The sequence below is a fragment of the Athene noctua genome, chromosome 10 (assembly GCF_965140245.1).
Source record: "Athene noctua chromosome 10, bAthNoc1.hap1.1, whole genome shotgun sequence".
NCBI classification, from domain to species: domain Eukaryota; kingdom Metazoa; phylum Chordata; class Aves; order Strigiformes; family Strigidae; genus Athene; species Athene noctua.
This window is the reverse complement of record NC_134046.1, coordinates 15203304-15224065: the sequence shown is the minus strand read 5'-3', so window position 1 is coordinate 15224065 and position 20762 is coordinate 15203304. Positions and strand designations below refer to the sequence as shown.

The following is a 20762-nucleotide window of genomic DNA, read 5'->3' as shown; positions in this document are numbered from 1 at the left end:
CAAAAAGTCAAATCCAGAAATAAAAGCAAACAAAAATCCCCACACACCCCAAAGGCTACCACTTCCATTCACTTTCTTCGTCTCCATGAAGATTTAAGGTATGTCATGCTCTTTTGGATATTAAAACTGCCTTAAGTGGGTCCAGTTCTTCCTCTAGTGAGTATCTAAAAATACTGCTAAGGTATTTTTACAAACACACTGGTTTGCTAAACAGGTCACAACTTAGAGTGTTTAAATCAGAAAACACAGTTTTGCACAAAAAATTGTCCACAGGACCATCTGAGTTTTGGAAACAAATCTGAATAAAAGCCTTCAGCTTCTGATTGTCATAGCAATCACCTTCCATGGCTGTCAGGCACTATGACCTTCTGGGCATAATGCAGCAAGGACATGTAGTATGCCACATATGCAAAATTTTATTAATTGTCTGTCAGAAGAATCAACCTCCCCTTTACCCTATGCTCTCAGTGTCACTCACTATGATGCCACTGGCATAAACCCAAAATTTGTCCCATAACACTTAGCACAAATAAACAGTAACAAGAAAATTAACTAGTCCATTATTTTAGTATGCCACTTTATATATATGACAAAATATGCCTAAATCCATAAGGTATCTTTTGTTCAAAACTCCTTTTGAATATGCTATAAAAATTAGACAAACTATTACTATCAACGGAGAGTCAGATTCTTACTTTCATCAGTGATTTTACACTTTGGATCATGTTCTGTTGCTACTGAAATGAATTAAGTTTTGCTGTTCTTTTCATAACATAATTTTTCTCATGGCCAATGTCCTTTCCATTTAAAGCAATTCAGATTTTAACAGAAGCAGGATCCTTCATAATTACAGTTAAACTGTTTTTAAAGATTATTTTACAAATCTGAAGCTGAATTCAATGCATGTGCAGCTCCACAGAAGTCATTCTGTCAATAAAATTTGGTCTCCATCTGCAAAAATGTATCTTCATAATCAAACACACTGTGATTTGGGGCATACTTTGGTAAAAATTCTCCTCCTCCTACTTTATACATGTGTAGGGAAAAAAGCCTTTAGTTAAGTTTTGACATTATATAGATCTATAATCAACAAATCATAAAATCCATGGTACAGCTCTGTGCGCTGTATAAAGTTTATTTAAATAAATCTAAATTTTAAGAGTACTTGAATAAAAAATAAAATACAATTTGCAGGAGCACATTCCAAGTAGAAATTCTTCGTAACAGTATGGTAAACACAAGTATTTTACCTTTTTTTTTTTTTTTTCTTCTTCTTTATAGATATAGTTTTGTATGTCAGATTACTGCTATGGGCCAAAGATTCCACTTGCTCTGTAAACTATAAAATACTAAGGTATATATAGAAAGGTTTCTTGGGAAGACCTGACAGAATAGCTCACTCTTGTAAACGACCTCTTGTAATATTTTTCTTCGTGTGTATATTCTATACAGATACAGAAACAAGATACATGTGTTAATGAGTTAAGAACTTTTTATTTTATGGCATGTGTATTAGTCACATCTAAAATTACATTAACTGGCATTCAGAGGACTGCACACTATGTTTCTTTCTTTACTTTCATCCAAGTATTAATGATTCTAACAACTACCTCATGACACCCTGTGGAACACTTAAGCAATTGCACATTTCAACTTCTCCAAAATAAATTCTCAAACAAAAAGGAAATAAACCAGGAGAGTGAATATTGATTACATGTTCTTTGAAAGAAAGCTAAGATCTGTTCCTTTATTATCATCAGCTTGACCTACCGATTTTAGGCACCCTAAATTAAAGTACTTATTTCCTATGCACAGCGCTTATCTGAATTCCACAGCATTTACACGATTTCCTTCCTCTTAAAACTAATTTAAAATATGATCCAACCCTTAACCAAGACAACATGTTCCAAAATTATTCAGCATTTACAAAATTCTTTCCTCAGAGGTAAAGAGAACAGGCAGCAAATTAAAAACATCCCCATTGAAACACAACTGGTTTAAAATAAGTCATCCAGTGCATAGGCCATAGATAAAATATAAGGAAAGGATCTGATTATTCTTCTCTTTGTGCTATATAAATCTGAAGGAAATACTTTGATGGAAACAGGACCACCCTATGGTATGTGAAAGTAGGGTCAGTACCACAGAGTATTTGCTTGTTTGTTGGGATGGGCACAGGATTAGTAAAGATGTGCTAATGCAGACAAGATTTTATGACCAGTTAGTCACCAAGTGTTCTCTCAAAACGATTACAGGAGACAAAGAGATTGAGCAGTCTCACATGGTAACATCTTGGAACACAAGATATGATTTAGTTCTTCCTCGGTTTTTTAAACCCAGAAAGAACAACAAACCCTCTGGTAACCTTTGTCATTCTCCAACATATATTTGGGTACAGGCATGTATGTATGTAATTTTATTGCTGAATAATGACTTACTTTTGAGCATGCCTGAATTCAATTTATGACAAGGACTGTTAAGACTTTCTTAATCCTCAAGCACTTACGTTTTTATCTGATAGGAAATGAGTTACTATGTAGTTTTGTCAACATGTAATTCTTACCTCTGTAAACTGTTATGTTCCTGTGCCATGAGCTGTATTAAAAGAAACTGCTCCATTCTTTCTGTATTTGAGAAAGTGTGTATATTCCCAGATCTTAAGACAGAATTTATTCCTTTTTAAAAACAATACCCTTAAAGATAAATGTCTTTCCTATGAGATATCCTGTCAATAAACTGCAAGTGCTAATCTTGTCACTTTTTGGCAATGGTCTCAGGAATGTTTCTTAAATACTCAAGGGATTAAATTAAATCTCATCCACAGACCAGCTTTAAAATTCTACAGTGACTCAAGTCCTCAAAAGAAAATTACTTTCATTATCAAGATTAAGGTACTGTACTGTGGTATTTGCAAGAAAATTATATAATCAAAGAAAATGTTCCATGCTATAATAACCTGTCTTTAGAGATATGCATTGAAGTATATGAGAGTTTAAGACAGTGTAAGAGAGAATTTATCAGAGACTTCTTAGGCCTAGCTAGTGAAACTGTAAAGCCATATACTTACACTTAGCTCCATATATATTCCTCTCTGCTCTGTATTTGAGTTTTAAACAACTCAGACAAGTATTTTGTAACACTGGTTTTTTAAGCCTAAAATTAATTTTGCTCTACTCTAAATTTCTCTAGGCAGAACACTTCGAGATTTGTTTCATATTAAAACACAGGTCATGTCTGTTCCAGTGAAATAGATCAACAATATAAAATTACTTTAATTTACATTTAAAATTGAAACACAGGGGAGGAAACAGAACTTTTGTATATATCATTTGCATTATTTACTAAAAACAAATCTTACCATTTCAAGAAAACAAATTCTACTGAACAATTTCTCAAGTACTGTTACATTCTACTTTAAGCAGTTAATGGAATTACAAGCAGAAGAGATTTAATAAACAGCATTCATCCAGCATGTGCATTAACTATGACTACTTTAAACCTTAGTATTTATTCTCAGACTTTAGCTGCTGCCTCATAGATATACATGAAAAAAGACACACACACAAAAAAAGGTAACTATTATTGAAACAGAAAAAATTAGGTATTGTTCAAATGCAAATACTCTAAATGTCTTCTTACAATTTATTTTTATTGGTAAGACTCACAATAGATGTTCTGTCTCATATGGTCCTTTTCAGAAACATCCCAGTATATCCCAGAACATGAAACAAGCTTTGGTAGTGACTCAGCAATATAGTTGTATCTATAGATGTTCTAACATCTCCATTCACTTATGTGTGCATACGCATGCATAATTTGTAATGAAATATCCAGAAAACAAACGAAATAATTTTTCCCTACCATGTCTGTAAAAATATTACTACCTGAAAGTTCAATATACAGAGGTATAGTTTTTGGAAAGCACTATAGATTTTTAGCCAGAAATTTTTACCAAATTATGTACAGTTACTGAATATCAAGTCAGTTAAAGCATTTTAAAATTAACGGGCTTTACATCAGCTAACTGAAGTTTCAGCCTATGGGGCAAGAGGGGGAAGCTTTTCACTAACATTCAGGATATGGCCTTAATACTTTTTTCAGTTCAAGCAGGATTTCAGTTAAGAAAATGAATTCATTAAAGGGCAACTTCGCTTCAACAGTTTGACACTGCAGAATTGTCTTCTGTTTTGAAACAAACTAGCCCCCAAAATACTCCATCATTCAGTACCACTAATTTTCACTTTGTTTTTCTTCCTTTTAAGTAGGTAGATAGACAAGCATTAATTAGGAATATTTTTTCAAAAGTCAAAATACATATACGTTTAGATTCTGAAAATTGTTTTATTGAAAAAATTATACTAAAATATAAAAAAAACTTATAAAATGGGGGTTTGCTGCTTGCAACAATATATTTATTAAAGCATAAGATTTGTGCTAATCTTTGGCTTTACCAAGGTAATTGGAAAAAAGCTTGCTAATCTTATCATGACATGACAAAATACTCGTATTTCACTAGCATTTCCAATAGCTACCAAAATGCATGATCATTTCTCAGCAGAACAAAGCTTCTTAGCCATAATTGCCTATTGCACAATATGTTCTCAATTTAAAGTATTTCCAGAGTGTCTTCCTGTTACTACATTCCAAATTTATATTTTCTAAATTGGAGTAATACAGCAGCACTGTACTTCAGATTATCTCATGGTTCAATAGTACCTTTTAGCTTTATATTCTTTCATTATTTTGCCCCACAAGACTTTCTTAAACATCAGAGATTGTAGATGGACCTAAGTATCTGACCAACTCAATCCTACACTGTCAATATGACAGTGGATTACTAAATCAGAAACAGTAAAGGTACTTGTAAAATGGTCCATAAATTTTACATAACCCTTTAGGTTACGTAAAACAACATTTCCAGCCACGGATATGGTGTGTGTCTGAGAAGAAAGCAGTCTCCAAATCGGTGGGTCTGCAAGGTTTTCACAAAAGATGATCTGTCCAAATAAGTTTTACCTCAAACTTCCTTCAGGACTACAGTTCAAAGTAGCAAAGTGCAGCTGCACGGTGACTGTCACAAAGGAGCTAATGAAGCAAATGCAGCTTCAGACATCAGCCCTCACATCAACCTGATGACAAGAGCAATAGAGAAGTGGCAGGAGCTAGTAATTACCCCACTGCTACCTTCCCAACTCACATAATCCAGGCAGAAAAGAAAATAATACTGCAATATTTTGCTGCACTTGACAAGTTTAAAAAACAGGAAAAGACATATAAGACCACAATTTAAAAAAAAAAAAAAAAAAAAGGTAAACATTATTTTTTTCCTGAGGTACACTGTTTCCCTCCAAAATTACAGCCTTTCTGTACAATACATTTTCTGCTTCGTCAAACTCATCCAAGTTTTTGCTGCTAGGATTACACATCTGATCAGATTAACACTATGGTTTGAAAAATTACTTTTATGGTTGTTCATTATTCTTATATCATCAAAGACCTTTTTTTTACCCACTATATTTCCATTATTAAGAACCACCTGGTCGTGCCCATTTTATCCAATATAACAGAACCATCTTTCCTTTTGCTTCATTTGAAGTTGTTCATCTTTATAGTCAGACTTGTCTCTAATAAAGTGGCAAGTGATTTGGGCTGGGAGGATGTTTACACTGTGATTAAGCAAAATAAGGCTTCAAATTCTAATAGGCATTTTCAGATAAATAGCACAATGTAAAATACTACACTTCACAAGTGAAGGTGAAGCATTTGTGAATTTATGACATGAATTTTTTCTCAGTGAAATCAATTAATCTCTATTTTTTATCAAATTTTGTTGGGTAATGTTATCACATTTATTGTATTAATATATATAATGCCATTTTAAAACAATTCTGTATAAAATAGCTCCAATAAGCCAACACAACCCAATAATTTACCGAAGAAGTATCTTTCTCTATACTTACAAAATGTTAGCATTATCCAGTATTATCACTGTCAATCAAGGATTTCCGGGGAAAATATACTCCATAGATTTATGCTGTCCCTTGTAATATGCACTGACACGTTAAGTAAGCCAAATGTACCATTTCATAGAGAATAAATGTCAAGTCTTGGGATGACATACTAAGTACAACTAGTTTTGTTAAGGAAGACTCTGTGTAAAGACAGTTGTGAAAGACTGCATGAGAATTTGATCTGTGCCTTGCTCAGTGGCTAGAAAAAATTCTCTTCAAAAAATGAGCACTGTGAATTCAGCTGAAATTCTGAGCTAGAGAAAAGAGTGCTTGCTTCATGACTGTTACCACTTGTATTCCAGGAATACCCAAGATTTTATGAAAGCTATTCACTCATGTATTTATCTCCAATTTCTTGTTAACAAGCAAAAACTGTCACCAGCATACTAAATAAAGCAATAAAATGCACACTGCTTGCCCACTAGCACCAACAAGGCCTCTGGGAGGCGAGAGCAGAATAGCCAGGACAGGGCATTACTCCGCTTGCAGATGTTACACTTCCTGTTTGAATTATTAGTAATGACAGCAAGTTCTGCGTCAACATCTTTCATATCTTTTTCTCTCAAACGACAAAGTTTGCAATATTTTCCAAGCCATTAATGAAATTTCAGATACTTATTTCCCAATGTATCTTACAGTTTTAATTTGCTTTTTTCTTTCATTTTAAAGAAACAAATAAGGCTGAAAACTTCATGTACAATTTTATACCTAGGTTAACAGTTGGACTAGATGATCTTAAGGGCCTTTTCCAATCTAAATGATTCTATGATTCTACAAAGTATTAATAATTGGTCCCAGTACTTAATTGTTATTCCGGAAAGGGAAAACCAAATTCATACTTTTATTTCTATTTTTGTATATTTACAATGTCTGAAGTATGATTGCAGTAATATATTGAATTTCATTGCAAATACTTTATCAGAACTCCATAAAGTAACAAGGAAATTTCTTAAATTTACTTTTTCCATTAGTGCATAATTAAATGAACCGTTTTCAAAATTCCCACATACTTCACAGGTACAGTAACATGAAAAGAAATAAGGTCTTCATAGATTTGCAGTAGCTGAAGCCCACTTGCCACAGAAGCTCTACAAACAAAATTTCAGCCCTTGAATCCCTCTTAGCTCTGTCACCGGAACGGGACTAATAGTTGCTTTTATATTGTAACCTACTACAAGCGTTTCATCAGGTTTGCTTACAAAAATCTCTGTCTTAAGGGACAAGTGATTTAGGAATACAGGGATATTTTAAGGTCTAGAAGACATTCTTGCTACTAAACAGTTTAGTCCCATATGTTCACTCTGCCTATCCATCCATTTGATAGTCCAGTCAACACATTCACCACATTATGGTTGTAAAGCTGCAAAGAACAAAAAGGATATGATTAACGAAGACATGAAATTTATGTTGATATCAAGCTTCCAAACAGATGTTACACAGTAATTAAACTTTCCTAAAGTAGGCTGAGGAAAGCAAATAAGTCAGTGGTAGAATCAAGAGATCTACTCACATGATGTAGAAGTATTTCCCATGTCATTATAAGTTCTGTATGATTCAGTTTGTTAAATGTGTGGAGTATTAACAGAGTATTAGTAAAATCTTAGGGAAAACAGTACAGAAGCACAAAGTATCATTATGCTATATAAAAATAAACCCAGTAAGATTGGAAGTATTCCTAAAGAAAATATATATGCCCCTTAAATCAACAGAGGAAAAAAAATAGCATAAAGAAGGAAAAGAACCCATGAACTGTTGATCACTAAGAGAAAATGTGTATTATTTACTAAGAATATGCAGTCATATTGTGTGGTCAGTAGCTGCAATGAAGTGCTGTTGTATGTGACTAGAAAAATAAAAATTTTTTATTCTATGATTGGAAACATCAGCCTACTATCTCATGTACCTGTATAAACTGAGAGCATCCTATTGCATCAATAAATAGAAGCAAATGCAGCTAAGACTGGGGATCAAAAGCAATAAAGATACTTTCTTCTTCCAAACCAAGCATGTTTGTTTATTTTATTATGCAATCACTGCAGGAAAAATTTCACAGAATCATAGAATGGTTTGGGTTGGAAGAGACCTTAAAGATCATCTAGTTCCACCCCCCTGCCACGGGCAGGGACACCTTCCACCAGCCCAGGTTGCCCAAAGCCCCATCCAACCTGTCCCTGAACCCTTCCAGGGAGGGGGCAGCCACAGCTGCTCTGGGCAACCTGTGCCAGGGCCTCACCACCCTCACAGGGAAGAACTTCCTCATGTGTAATCTAGATCTGCCCTCTTTCAGTTTAAAGCCATCACCTCTCGTCCTATCACTACATGCCCTTGTAAAAAGTCCCTCCCCCCTTTCCTGTAGGCCCCCTTTACATGCTGGGAGGCCGCTCTAAGGTCTCCCCGGAGCCTTCTCTTCTCCAGCCTGAACACCCTCAACTCTCTCAGCCTGTGCACACAGGGGGAGGTGCTCCAGCTCCCTGAGCATCTTTGCAGCCCTCCTCTGGACTTGCTCCAACAGGTCCTTCTTATACTGGGTGTCCCTGAGCTGGCCACTGCACTGCAAGGGGGGTCCCACAAGAGCAGAGAAGAGGGGGAGAATCCCCTCCCTTGACCTGCTGGTCACACTTCTCTTGATGCAGCCCAGGACATGGTTGGCTTTCTGGGCCGCGAGTGCACACTGATGGCTCCTGATGAGCTTCTTGTCAACCAACACCACCCAAGTCCTTCTCCTCAGGGCTGCTCTCAATCCATTCTTGACCCAGCCTGGATTTGTGCCTGGGATTGCCTCGACCCATGGGCAAGGCCTTGCACGTGGCTTTGTTGAAGTTCGTGAGGTTTGCTTGGGGCCCCCTCTCCAGCCTGTCCAGGTCCCTCTGGATGGCACATCCCTTCCCTCCAGCGTGTCAGCCGCACCACACAGCTTGGTGCTGGCAACAAACTTGCTGAGGGTGCAGTCAACCTCACTCTCTGTGTCTCCAACAAAGATGTTAAACAGCAGCAGTCCCAGTACTGACCCCTGAGGAACATCACTTGTCTCCACATTTCACCCATTTTTACTTACTTACTCTAAGATTCCAGATTCCTTCTATAATACTGGATTCAAATGTACAGGAAGGATTCAGAGGAATCAACAAACATTAAGAAAGAAGACGTGTGCTGAGCTCTCATACAGAGAGGAGAAGAAAACTCCTCTAGGGCTGCTTAGGGAAGGGATCTGCCCTCACGTCAGCTGACACTTTTACAGGGCTATAAAAGCAGGTCAGTGGGCAAACTGAGCCAAAAGAGGAGAAGGCTGTCACACAGAAAGGAGCTCCTGGACTGAAAGCTTGGCTTCTGTTACCAGACTCCAGCTGAGAAAGAGCTGGAACTTAATGCTAAAATTAACCTTCACCAGGAAGCTAGCCAAAAGAAGCCTGAGCTGATATTATCCACTTGTGTATCTGGAAATACTCAGTCTCTGTCTCCTCTTTAGGGACCAATAATTTTTCCGAACAAAACAGCTTGATTCTTGGACTCTTCTAAGCAGGACTCATAGTCTTGTGAGACAACCATTGAAAAGTTTTTGCTCTCATTATATCTATTTATTGTGATATAATTCAAAATGCAATAGGTGTTTTACAGACAGTAAATATAACAGTACAAAATAGACTAACACATAAATCCAGTTATAACACATGACAAGATGGTCATTCATTCTCAGCAAGGTAATGCTTCTTGTAACAACTGTCTGTATATATTCAGGCTAGATTTTAAGCTGGGTTTGTTCAGTATGAATTCCTACATCTCGCAACAATTCGCATGTTACAGGGTAATGAGTGATTGCTGAACTTTTTTGAAGTTTAGCCCAACTGCACATTGAGAGCATCTGAAAATATGACCTGAATTACTTCTCCAAGTTAACCATGAAAAATCATACCTTTCTGCTCAACCCTACCTTTCAGGTATTTGAAGACATCTGATGATTCGTTACTTGTGGCCAGTTTTGTACTATTTGGTATAGGTGCATATAAAACGGGACATGTTAGCTTATGTAAGAATTTCACAAGAAGATTTTGCATGGAATACTGTTACACTATGTCATATGCAAGCCAAAGTACATATACTCTAATATACTCTAATGTAAATGCACATGTAGAAAAAAGGCTACTTTGGCACAATTTTAATACAAATCATTTAAGATGAAGAGTGATATACCTTTTAGTTTGTATCTTGTCATTCCTATTATGTCTGTTTCAACTGGGAAGACTTAGTGGCCTCTGCCCAGATTAAAAAAGTTACAGCACAACTCATAAAAAAGTTAACAGATGGTGGGAAGAGAGAGGCAGCAGATAAGTTGTACAGACAAGTGTTGGGCAACAGGGAATACTGAAATGGGAAGCTACAAAGGCAATAGAGTAAGAATAGGCATCTCAAGAGCTGCAGAAAGAGAGCAAGAGCCAGTTAGACAGTAGTATGGGAAGTCTTCCAGAGACATGAATACAGAGAAATCAAAATGCTAGAAAATGTGAACGGGAAGTAGCACAAGATGTGTATGGTGTGTGCATTATTTTAAAATACACAGCTATATAAAGGGAAACATATAGAAATAGAAAAATCACATAAGATTTAAATGACCAATCTATTCTGAAAGCATATTTAGGTTTTGGTATCCAAAGTATCACAAGAAAGAAAATAAAAAGCATATTATCTCATTTTAAATAAAATTATTTCACTTTACAATATGTTATTAAGTCAATGTAGTTATTAAAAAGCAATACAGTCCCGATAAATTAATGAGAAGCATTCATCAATGAAAACAAAGCGGTAAAGCAGAAACAGTCTCTATCACTAAAAGACTAAAAAGAGCTTATGAAAATAACAGAAGGAATGATTTACTACAGCTTATCCTGAGTTATGATTTTACATACTTAGGAAAATTATTGACAGGAAAACAGACACCCAGAAAATTATTTCCTTTTAATTATGGGAAAGAGCCATCATTTAGAGTTCTGAATAACATGCAGAAACCTTACAAACTGTACTTCATTTCAAAGTACAGTCCTGCTATGATATTCTAAGATCCTTTCCAGGACTGTAGCCAATGTTACACCTAGCATTGAAAAACCTACAGTAACTGAATTTCCTTTTCCACTTGAAGGCTATCCAATCACTTAACAGATCTCCTTGTCAATCTGATTTCATGCTACTCATTTTCTAAGTTTTACACTGTCCAAAATTAATTTCTCCTCTTTTGTGATACTTACAACTTCAGAATACTTGAATAAAACCCTAAGTTCAATTAGTTTTATCCAGATACCTGTCTATGTCAGGTCTCTAACTATTTGTTTTGTCCAACTCCTTCACATTTGCATCATTGTTCTGATAATGAGATGTCTGAAATCAAGCATGATTTTTCAGGTGGGATGACACAAAGGACACCTAGAGAGAGGTTACCATCTTTTGTTCTGCTGTCCAGTATTTCTGCAGAAAAAATATCGGCAATTATTACTACTACATCCCATTGTAAATACTCTTCTAAACTGGTATTAGTCATCCCTTTAGCCTCCTGGCACTAACATTCCAAATTCTTTTTCCAGGCTAGTCACCATATCTTTCTCCTCCATCTGCATTTAAACTTTTTTTTTTTTCCTAATTGAAATACTGAAGAATATTTTGCAAATGAAAATATTGAAGGCCATATCTGAGACAAAAATCTGCCTTCTCACTCCAAGTCAGTCCCCCTCATCTTAACTGTACTTGCCCATTTATCCTTTTTCATACTTCTTCAGTCAATGCAGGGAATATTTTTTACTACCTGAAGGATTTTTTTACATTTATTCTTACTGTTCTATGTTCACTCTTTCCATATTCAATCCAGAACTATGGCTATAATAAAATATTTCTAGCCTAGAAAGTCACTGCTCCATTGAGATGTCATATACACCTATGTGGACAATCCAGTTAAGAATTAACACCAAATTTAAAATTTATCATAATCTGTGGTCTCCCAGTTTTTCTTGCCTATTTTTCATATACTTTAATTTATGTACATATGCATTGTAATTCTTGCAGAATATCTGTTTTGTTTTTACTAACACTACTATATTTCTGTTGATGGCTTAGTGTTACCATTTAAATCCCCAGCTTGAGTGAAAGAAAAGAATACCTTTATTTCCTTTCCTGGAAAGTTTAAAGAGATATTTAACATGCTTTGTAAGGTTTGAATTTGAAACTCAATACATCTCTCATTTAAGCAACCCCTACAGTTTTGATTCCAACTGAAAGCTATAAAAGATACAAGAGTCCAGACAAAAGCAAAATAAATGCAGTTAAACATCACATTGTTCTACAAGACAGTGTAACTCTGACCACATATAATTATGAGTATAGCAAATGTCTAACATTTACTGCAGCATACTACAACTAATTTTTTTAGAAGACTCTGGCCATAAATTACATGATAACAGTAATTATATCTCCTTATATTAATAGTTTCATAACATGCTTTTTACATAGAACTGTATGACAATATTAAACATATTTGGTATAAAGACTTCAAAAGCACAGACAGATCATTCACTTGAGAGTTAATGTAAGCTTTGTTTGTTCCAAAACATAGAGAATTCTCAGTATTCTTTCTTACATTCAGAGACCTTCAGATACTTGTACTTCTCTTAATTCTAAATGACAAATTGATTGTACAGAACTTATAAATCACAGACATTTCACACCCAAAGGGATAAAAAAGTGCAAACACAGCACTTTAGAACTTCTCTGTCATTTTTAATCCTGAATTATATACCTCTTCCTACAAAATTCACAAAATTATTTCAGAGATTTCCAATATTATTTCCCAGTTTTTCTGTAAAATATTCTAAATAATAATATAATACTTCATCAAAGTCAACAGAGGTAAAATATTAAACTTTATACTTCTTTACTCTCAAAGTAAGAAATAAGGGAGCAGACAGGTTGAAGAGAGAGGAGGGAAGCTAAAAATTGGAAAATAACTTTAAATGAGAAAAAAATCTGTAATAGCAAAAATTTTTACATTGAGAGTAAAAATAACAGGCCTCCCCACCGAGATATAAATAAAAGATGGTTATATGAATTCAATACATCTATGTTGATTTGTACTAAAAGAGCATCCTACCCTTAGAAATTGCATTCAAGAGCTTGTAATAGAGAAACCAGTTTCACATGGTACTGTTTTATATGAGTTTCCTTAAGTGCCAGTGGTAAAAAGTAGGAAAAAAGCCATAGCAGTGAAGCTTAAACAGTTAGGCAGTAATTAACCAGAAATAGTAACGCCCTTTCTATTAGAAGGCTTCCTTTTAGCTCCCCGGTTACAGAGGCCATCTATATATATAAGGGACAGTGCAATGACGTTACATAAAAGTTTTGCAGAAGGATAACATATCTCCCTGCCCCTTTTTTTTAAAGATGTCTTTTCTTAATCACTCTAAATTAACATATGGTCAATGTACATAGGTTTATATCAATTAAGAGCTGAAGTATTCAAAATGCTCATCAGAGAACTAAGATTCTTGTTACTATGAGATGTAATTTAATATTTGCACTATAGCTGCATGGAAGACAATGCACGTATTGAGTTTCACCATTAGTTACTGCAGGCCAGACACAGTCTTTCTACATATAAACTATCAAAGCACCACTAAACTTAAACTGAAATGTTAAACGCAGCAACTTGGATGTCTTTAATCAACATCTGCTGAACAGTTTAGATTTTCTATAGCAGCAAAGGTAACACAACAATGCTTTTATATAAACGTCTGAATAGGAAGTAAATATAATCTGAAGTAGTCCTGTGTTTAAGATAGTTTGCTTTTGGTATGAAAAAACATCTTTTTTTTTTTTTTAATATTCACTGAATTTTCCTTATCATGTATCTCCTCCTAAAAACAGGCGGGTTTGTATGTGTAACTTAGCTTCATTCTAACATCACTAACTATAAAAAAAGGAAAGGAAAATTATTTTATGGTAGATCTATGACACAGAATACTTTTTTTCCTCAACCTAATTTTTCATTGGGTTGTTGACGCCTGGAATTTAGTAATCAATGTAGCCATCTTCATTCATTTGGTTTTCTTCATTTTTTTAATTTATTGTAAAAGCCTTGATGAAAGGATCCATACAGAACACTCATTGTCTCTGGCAGTTACAGGAAAATTCATTGTAATATCCTGAAGATGCATTTGGAGGTCATCTGCTATCGCAATGTCAGCGACAGTGAACTCATACTATACTAAAACTGAAAACACACTCATAATATTTTTTCTCTGATGATATTTCTTTGCTTTTTATGACAGATATTTAAAAGTTTATCTTAAAGAATTACATAGGACAGTGAGATGTTTTAGCAACTGTCAGACGCAGTTGTCTCTTCCATAGCGTTAAGCCTCCATGTTCACTTCTGTTGCTACCCGAAACATGTGCCCCTCTCCACAGTGGGGTTTGACAGACACTACATAAAACCTTCAGGTGGTGAGTTAGGAGTTTTCACTTAAGAACACTTTGAAGTCCTTTAGAGATGATGGCTATATCAAAATATATTACACAGATTGACTACCTTATCTCTGTAGTTCTGCAAGCATTAGAATTATTACAGAACTTAATTTTCGTGAGGCTTCCACCTCGAGAACATGCACTTAACTTTAAGATTCTTTTAAAAAACTTAAGCATTGCTTAACAATGAAACCACAATAGTCTGACCACACATCCATTTTTAGTGTCTCACATTCAGGAGATGATATTACTGATGGTCTGGACTTTTTAAATGACTGAATGATGGCCAGCTCAATGCTAAAAAAACATCAGACACAGGGAAGAGCTTCTTCCAGAACTAGGCATATAGAGAGATTACTTTCTACTGCTCTGCTCAGAGAATTTTTATTTTAGTGTTAGTACAAAAAGTTAATCAAGTAGTCTTTGAGTGTTAATCAGGTATTCTGTAAATGTATAAACTAGCAAATCTTCCTGTTCTGTTCCTGCTCTTTTTTCTGGTTTGGGTTTTTGGGGTTTTTTTACAGGTTCTATGCTAGAACACTTAAAGCACAGTGATAACCAGTGACTGCAGCACCAACCATATTCCCCCCAATCCCAGATCCCCTCTCAAAAATACCCCAGATTCAGCCCTTACTAAGAAATACGTGCTGCAGCATGAATTGTAGCACAGGTCTCAATAAGAAGATATGTTTGTCAGCATTAAACACTGCTGTCAGCATTACAATATGCCCAAAGAAGGAGAAATGCTCCTGCCTTGCCAAGGAGAGGCAATTCACAAGGATAACAGTATGTATTGGTTCATTTTGCTGTCTATGAGGTGGCTTTTCTTGCCCCTCCCCAAAGTTGGAATGATTTATAGGGACTCACAGAAGGTGTTGCAATTCATACATTTCAAGGCAGAGGCTTGAAATGTATGAATATTACATTTCATAAAATAACAGTATACAAATATTATTAACAATTAAAGAGTGCTAACAGTGAAAATTGCTGAACATGTAAAATGTCATGCAAGAAATCATGTTTTTTAAATCTACCACAATGTACAAGCCTAGCTCTCATGGATAGTTCACAGGGATGATCTCTTCTGCAACTAAATTAGCAAACTTGTTTTCTATTACCTTCTTATGTAGTCTAGATTCTACACTTTTAAGTTCTTCACATTTGTTCAGCTGCTTACTATCACATCCACCTCCTGACATGCAAAAAATCTGAAACTCTCAAGTGTCATGGATTTTTTTTTTTTAAATAAACATTCAAATCAAGCTATTTATGGCTCCCATGACAGCCACAACAAAAATCCAGACTTAACCATAGATTAAGATTTTGGGATAGGTCACAGCAGGTATTTCACTCAAATTTAAAATGTGCTTTTACATACTGTCAATCCTGTCTATCAACAAGCAGCTGCTTTAAGATGAATAGTTTACAAATTCATGTGGACCATTAGCAGCTTCTCATCCTCACTCAAGATCAGCAGTAGGCAAAACAGAGAGCAACGTATAGAAGTTCCCATGGTGTACAGTCACTTTGGCATGGTTAAACACAGAGCAATAAAGGACCCTGTGCCTGTCTGGGGACATGAATGGAGATTTCTGCTGTCAAATCAAGGCATCTCTTAGGCAATAAATATAGTGGGCCTGATTTTTCTCACAGATAAATAAGGGTTTACACTAGTATAATTACCTTTAGTAAATTTACTGCACATTTATTCTTAAGTGAATGACAAATAGGCCGAATATTTCTTTCATATATAAAAGATTATGCAATGTTATGCCATTTTTCTTCCTCCTTTCCAAAAACTGCTTTACTCCATTCTCTTTATTTCACTTTGATCTTAGCACTGTGCCTGGCTAGGCATTAAAAATTAAAGTCAGGTGTGCTAGAAGGAAGTGAATTAGATTCAGATTCTATTCTAAAGTTGGATTTATTCTACTCATATTTAAATATACCACTGCTGATTCTACCAGCAAGAAATACATACTACTTGGCAACAAGAAAATTATCGAAGCAATCTGACCAAATTGGCACCACTAGCTCTGGCTACATCTGGTAACAATAGCATGAAGGGAGAAGTATGAAGATAACAATTCTCATTTATTGTTACCATTAAACTTATCTGCATGTGTACTCTTAAGTCTTTGAGCTTCATGCCTTCATAAAGCCAGTAAGAGCTCCACTCAAAGGTGAGAGGCGATGCTTTTCCAAAAGTGATAAAATATCCAATTTACTAAGGTATTAGTCTCCAGTCACAGACTGCTCAGTCAGGCAGACAGCAATGGAATACCACCAGGAAAGCATGGCTGCCAACATCAAGGAGCTCTAGCAATGCATAAATTAAGGTGTTTGATTCTATGCCAACAAAAGAGTAGAAATTTAATATACTACAAAATTGGTAAAACAACTGCTAATGCATAAGTCTACCTTTTATATTTATTAGGAAATGTTTCTTTTTATTTCCAGATATAACAAACTGGATATACATTAGGTCAAGTTGCAGATCAAATGTAACCACCTGTCCTAGCAAGGAGATGAATAAGAGCAGTACAATCGACTTCCTTGCTTCAGGAGAAGGTCAGGATGGTTTATCACATTAACAAGTTATTCAATCCCTACAATGCTGAATATTTCATGCATCAGACTATGAGAAAAACATTCATTTTAGTCAAAATAGGCTCAAAATTATACATAAAATGTAGCATTTCTGAATCACTTAAGATTTAAAATCATCTTCTCATGAATTTTACTGCATGTAATTAAAAGCTGATGAATTTATTTTCCTAGGAAGCATTTAATGAAACTATGATTTGCAATTTTATAGCAATTTTTAGCTTGCATGCTAAAAAGGAATAAGGATTGTTAATAAAAACCTGGTAGCTACACATTTGAAACGGTGTACTATAACGATGATACAAAATCATACAGATCATTTATTTAGATTCAAAATTTATCATTATACTTTGCATACAGGCAATCTTAGTCAACTTTGAACTGTGTCTGAGACTTAGTATTAATACACCAAATTCCAGTAAGAATGGTGCATTGCTTCAAACAAAAACAAATAAGTAATATCCAAATATTTTATTCACTCAATTATGTATGTAACATCCTCACTTTACCCAAGCAGGAAGTAATTATAGCTCTGAAATACATCTAGCATTAACAAAAATCTCCCCAAACTAGTAGCATCAACAGTTGCTCCCACTATGCATGTAACATCATAACACCTTCAAAAATACTAGCCTGACAGGGTGCACAGTTCCCAGCTTCACAAAAGATTATGTCGAACGTGACAACTTATGTATCCCAAAGGAAAAAGATAGGAGTTGAACTTCTCTACCAATATTGGTGTAATCACAGCTATGCCATGTAACAAAATATGATATACAGAATAAAACAACTGCTGCTTTAGTTAAAGTATTACTTGGCAATATATTCCCAGCTTGCCATCTTATATATTCTGAAGCTAGAGCTATGCTTTTAACATACATGTATTTATTCTACTGCAGAATATGTCTGAAATGGTAATCTAATCCAGCAGGTCTAAACTTTGGAGCCTGGCAGAGAGTACTTCCTATACTCAGTTACAACATACACAGAGACATGGCTGCTGACTCAGAGAGGCAGCTGCAGTGTGTTCCTCTGAATCCCCCTTTTCAATGTCTGTGTCAGTCAGAAAAGGTGAGAAGCCACCCAACCTCCTTCCTCCCTATGAAAGAGCTTTCATGAAAAAAGATTAGCATGTAAATAGCACATACAAGCCTTTTGGGTTTGTGCACAACTTTGTTCCGTGCTCTACTTTTTGAAGGATCTGATTTTGTGTCACTTAAAAGAGTTGCCAAGGATCCAATGGTAAACAGCTGGCAGGTATAAAACAGCTGAATCTGTCATGTTGAGACAGTTAGGAAATAGATGCAGTTCCAAGAGCAGTGAATCACATGGATACACACTCTCAGTCAGCAGCTGAAAATTAAAAAAAAAAAAAAAAAAAAAAAGGAATGACAGCAGAATACCTCTCTAATGTAAAATTATTCTCAATTACATTTATAACACTCTCCCTTATCAGCTTTAATTCCAATCAGCAGACTTCTATTTGATTTCTTGGAAGGCTATTTCACAGAAAAATATATTTATTCTCTTAAGCAATTCTGATTCTCCCTCATTCTTTTTTGGGTATATAAGTAGTCATCCATTTCCCTCAATAATTCCTTTGTGTACTTATGTACCTCCCAAATATGACAACTTCTACTTTCTTTTTGCCCAATCACACTATACATAATTTAGCTCTTTCACACTTCAAAAGACATTTCCTCCAAGTCTATTGAAAAGAAATTACTCTTCACACACCTTAAAATTCCCAGCATGCAAGTTGGCTGTTTTCTCAGCATGAATAAATCTTAGGATATTATTTAAAGATAACTTGCTAATTAGTATTGACATTTCAGAGCCGAATGGCAGCTTCCTTCCTCACCAATAGCACTAGTGTCACACTAGCAGTATGAAACCCTTCTGTATGTATCTCATTAAGCTCAGCCCTCCTTTGCAAATGGCATACTGTTTTTAAGAGCACTCTGTATGTTATGTACAAACTGAGTCTTGAACCATTCAATTCTCTTAATTTGAGCTGTATGTGAAGAACCCTCTCAAACTAGCTAGCATTATTTGGTCTACGTTATTTACACTTAATGATTCACCTTTAAAATCCTGAATACATGTGATCTATGCATACACACTTACTATTTCCCAAAAAGTGAAGCGTTTTTTATCTCTTATTTATATATTGTACTACATCACATTTTAGATCTTACAACTGATTGCCTGCTTTCTGTATATATAACTACATTTAGAAAGTTAATAATGTATGTAGTAGTAGTAGTATCATTCTACTGTGCTAAAAACTACACAATTATATGACAGCATCTCTTCAAAGCACTTATTATTTCATCCTATTTCTTCAAATAACTAGTACTTTTTTCACTTTCACTAACAATTTCTTACCCTATAGCTCCCAAATGAATTAAATGATATAACCAAAATGTTTTCCACAGGTGGCATACAAAGGCAGCCAAATTATTATTTTTAATTTTTAGGATTTTAAAAAGCAATTAGGATTTTAAAACATGCAAACAAACAGGTTCCTATATTACCTGTTCAGAGATGTGTATTACTGATAACATGAACCAGACTAGATTAACCAACTGCAGTTTGAGCCTGTTTCTTGAAAACTGCATATATGTTGCTTCTTGTAATATTTCCTGTCAAGTGAAGGCCATTCCAAAGAGTAGATGCTTTCCCCTCATACTGGGCGAATAACTACTGTAAACTAAGACATGCTTGCAGTTTCAGCTACTTACACTGAAACCTACTGACACTTCTGAATTCTTCCAAACACCTGGTGCCAAACACCCCTAGCCATTTCATTAATTTTTCAGCTGCCATTGATAAAGAGACCTGCTTAGACACGATTATTATGAGTGGATCTCCAAACAACTTTAACACTGGGTGCAGTCAATATTTCTTCACTTCTTGAGGGTCCATGATTTACAATATAGCTGATATTCTAAAAATCACCATGTTTACAGAACCGGCATTAGATAAAACAGTTTTTAGATTTTGTAATCTCATGAAACTTCATTTGAGGAATTCAGTAATTTTCCTGTGAAGATAAATGCTTACTTTCAAATAGGTCAGTAAGCAGAAGCATGTAATCCCTACTCTCCTTTTGAAGTGCAGACTTGAACAAAAGCAGCAGTAGCATTGGGAATGGGGGGAAAGAACAAAATGCTGGGCTTCTAGCTTCGGTGGGTGGCAAATTCACTGGAATAAACAGTAGATTCAGTCACAGACTGAATAAAATCTTTATAATGATCACCGATTTCAAGGTGCAAGGACTTACCTAAACTCATAGCTATAGTTTTAGGCTGGATGATCATTCAGGCTGGCTTCACTAAGTGAACTTATATTAAATCACATATTTCCAGTGATTTTTTATAACCTGTAAAAACTTAGAACTGTAGTGTCCTACAAGAACAGGAAATTATAGAAGCTAAAGGAAGTGAAAATGATCACTGCCTCTGATCTTAATGACATTGTTCTCAGTGTCTCAGTGTACAGTGTACAGGTTGAGAGCATCCAAACAGCTGCAGTGGTTAGGCTTGAGTTTTTTCCTGTATTTATTCATATAACCTCGATGTGTACCACACGCAAAGTTCAAGGGTCCCACGGCTGAATTTTTGTGTGCAGAATCACTGAGGA

At 35.2% G+C, this 20762-nt stretch overlaps 1 protein-coding gene across 5 annotated transcripts in view; it reads right to left on the bottom strand.

Moving 5' to 3' along the window:
* Positions 1 to 20762, bottom strand: part of ERC2 (ELKS/RAB6-interacting/CAST family member 2) — a 585639-nt gene that overhangs the window by 320114 nt on the left and 244763 nt on the right. The window lies entirely within an intron of this gene.